This window comes from Schistocerca serialis, chromosome 3 (genome assembly GCF_023864345.2).
Source record: "Schistocerca serialis cubense isolate TAMUIC-IGC-003099 chromosome 3, iqSchSeri2.2, whole genome shotgun sequence".
In the NCBI taxonomy this organism is placed as follows: Eukaryota; Metazoa; Arthropoda; class Insecta; order Orthoptera; family Acrididae; genus Schistocerca; species Schistocerca serialis.
Window position 1 is genome coordinate 886,779,425 of NC_064640.1, and position 3,568 is coordinate 886,782,992.

Consider the following 3,568-nt stretch of genomic DNA (forward strand, 5'->3'; position numbering starts at 1 on the left):
AAGATTCTTTTCACTTTTTCTGCAAGATCGAGGTTTAAACGTATATTCTACCATGCAGTTTAGGTATTTTGTCTACACTTCAAGCTAATGCTGGAATGGTTCCTTCAAAAAGGTCACTGTCAAGTTCGTTCACAAACCTGGCCTAATCAAATACGGAAGCCATGTCTGACAACCTCTTTGTAAGACACAAAGTTTCCATCGAGCCCTCTTCTTGTTGACATTAAACAAGATTTTTTCTATATGAGTCTTCGTTCCTCGAGAATTTGACCCTTGTGCCTATAGTTAAATGTCCTTTATACCGCTACAGCGGTTTTTCCATCTAAAGGAGAAAACTCGTGCACGTTCAAGAAGGTGGAAGTAGATGAATGACGAACATTAACTTCACTTAACGAAGGATTATTCACCTCTTGCACATACAAGAGCGCGGAGCGAACTGCCTCCGGCCAGAACACATACGGTATATATACGGCTACAAAACACTCCACTACAGTGATTCTTGCCATTTGTGGATACTTCTAGAATGTACTCGAACAGAACATAGAAATTTAAACTTTGTGGTTTACGCAGTTTTGAACTCAGGACCCTCCATCCAACAATCTAGCGTCATAACCACTACACTACGACGACTACGCTATTCGGCTTTTTCTGCGACATTGCTCCCTCCTTAAAAGAACACCGTCTCGGTGTCACGTCCTCCAAGTCAGGGAACGAGTCATCTGTCCTGCATACTCTGACTTCAAATGGCTCTGAGCACTATGCGACTTAACTTCTGAGGTCATCAGTCGCCTAGAACTTAGAACTAATTAATCCTAACTAACCTAAGGACATCACACACATCCATGCCCGAGGCAGGATTCGAACTTGCGACCGTAGCGGTCGCTCGGTTCCAGACTGTAGCGCCTAGAACCGCAAGGCCACTACGGCCGGCTCCCGATGTTTGATGTTCGCCCTGGTGGTGATCTTCTTAGAACTTCCCTTGCCGCTACGTTCTTCGTTACCTTTCCGCTTGTTGCCTGTCACTGGAGCTTCTAAACGGCGATGGAGACCTTGATCGGCGTGTTGGGGAGCGTCCTCTCCAGCGGGTAGCTTGCAGCGATCGTGACCTACGTCGTCCTGCACCCACATCTTCTTGTTCACCTTCGTCGTCCCGGAGTTGGCGTCGGGTAACATCGGTCTGCTGTCTTCTGGCGCGGGCGTCGTAAAATATCCATCTTTCTCAACAATAGCGCACCACATATTCCGGTCGTCCGCAGTGGAAACATACTGGTTGGTTTAAAACTTCCTGGCAGATTAAAACTGTGTGCCCGGCCGAGACTCGAACTCGGGACCTTTGCCTTTCGCGGGCAAGTGCTCTACCAACTGAGCTACCGAAGCACGACTCACGCCCGGTACTCACAGCTCTACTTCTGCCAGTACCTCGTCTCCTACCTTCCAAACTTTACAGAAGCTCTCCTGCGAACCTTGCAGAACTAGCACTCTTGAAAGAAAGGATATTGCGGAGATATGGTTTAGCCACAGCCTGGGCGATGTTTCCAGAATGAGACTTTCACTCTGCAGCGGAGTGTGCACTGACATGAAACTTCCTGGCAGATTAAAACTGTGTGCCCGACCGAGACTCGAACTCGGGACCTTTGCCTTTCGCGGGCAAGTGTTCTACCAACTTTTTTTTTTTATTTTTTATTTTTTTTTATTTAGACGCTCTATCCATCTTTTTTTTTTTTTTTTTTTTTTTTTAATCCAATGTCAGGCTTACCACCTTTACTGACATACATGTTGTTGTACTATCGCATAAATAGTGTCTACAAAGTCCATATGTTGACAAATAGTGGCTAATTAGAAAATTAATTAATTAATGAAATGAATAAAACTGAAAATTCCCAAATGAAAGACATGAAGACATTGCGGATAGTACAAATACAAAAGAAACATGCTCCTGTAGCAATGAAATGAAATTCGTGTCGGGGGCGACACCTGCTCACGACCCGACGTTCAATAGAGCAAGAGAGCCATCTATCGACTCGTTCTCCAGACGTTTGTGTAAGACTGGGTCGTCTTCTCGAAATGAACTAAGGGTCCGTAAATGTGATCGATGTCTATCTCGGCTTCTTCGTCTATCTCATCTCTCACCCGTCACACACCATCTGGCCGGCGGGTCGGTAAATGTAAGTCGCAAGTAATTAGCGAAGTCTTGTCTATATTTCTTATGCTGTTGCAGCTTTGTGTGTCCATCCAGGAGAAAATGCCAAAAATCAATTTTGTCTTTTTCCGATTCGTTATACACGTAGCCCACCACCATTCCCCGCACCCATGTCACTGCATTGGTTTTTTGGACCGGGAAATAATATTCTTGGGGGAAAAAAAGCGTGTCTGATGAAATTGTGTGAGGGGCGGAGCGTAACAGGAACGCCAATATCTGTTGTGCCAAGTGCCACACTGGAGCCGTCCCACTACATGTTAAACGATGTTCATCAGTGTCCACTGTTGCGCAGCCTAAACATAGTGGAGTGTCTGCCAAATGAATCGCGTGCCGCCGTTGATTCGTTGCGAACTTCCTATTTATCACCACATACCATGTTGAGCGTACCGACGTTGGGAGGTAAACGTTCCGTATAACGCGCCATATCTGTCGCCAGTTCTTGTCTGGGTACTTCTTTTCCAGGGTATTCCTGGGGCACCGGCGCAGTAAGAGTTGGTATACGTCTCGCGTCGTCGGTAGTCGTGTTGTTGGGAAGAAATCTCTGACATAGCTAAGCTCCAAAAAAAAAAGACTTGAAATGTGACAGCTTCGGTGAAATATGGCCCACATCGACTGGGGGCAGCATTGAAGTGGGCGCTAGTACGTCGGCCAACGCACCCGAGATATTGCGAAACTGACCGCGCCACTGTCGGAAAATCGTACTGACGAATAACGCCCGTGCCTTTTCATATACGTTCACTAGACCAAGTCCACCCTCTCCAGGTGGTAGCGTAAGCGTTGTGTATCGGATCTTAAACAGGTGTCCCACACTCACGTAGGTTCCGAAAGTTGCTTGTATCCGTGATGCCATTGTGCGCGTTAAAGGCAGGACATGCGCTACGTGAGTGAGTCTCGGTGCTAGGTATACGTTAACATAGGTCACCCTCTGAATCATATCCAACGCTCTTAATTTCTGTAACAGCACCATTGTCCGCATCAGCTTCAATATGCGTCGGTAGTTATCCGCTGCTGTCCGCTGCACATCCGTGTGGAACGTAATACCTAGGCATTTTATGGTCTTAACCAAGATAAGCGGGCCTTCCTCCCCCGGTTGTAATCCTCGACCGACATTCATGCAGCGTGTTTTTTGTAGATTAAGCACGCTTCCTGCCGCCATCCCATATCGCTGTATCCATGCCAACGCCGTACGTACTTCTTCGCCTGTCCGTGCCACCAGCATCATATCGTCAGCATAAGCGCGGCAATGAAAGGTCAGTTGTGGCAACGGCACTCCCTCCAACCGTCTTCGGAGACCATATAGACAGGGTTCCAAAGCCATTGCATACAAAAATATCGAAAGGGGGCAACCTTGACGAACTGACCTTGAAATAA

General features: G+C 47.0%; 1 non-coding gene across 1 annotated transcript; it reads right to left on the reverse strand.

Moving 5' to 3' along the window:
* Positions 1-1,300: 1,300 nt before the first annotated feature.
* Positions 1,301-1,375, reverse strand: Trnas-cga (transfer RNA serine (anticodon CGA)). The gene has a single exon. It is a non-coding gene; the product is annotated as a tRNA-Ser (tRNA).
* Positions 1,376-3,568: the final 2,193 nt, after the last annotated feature.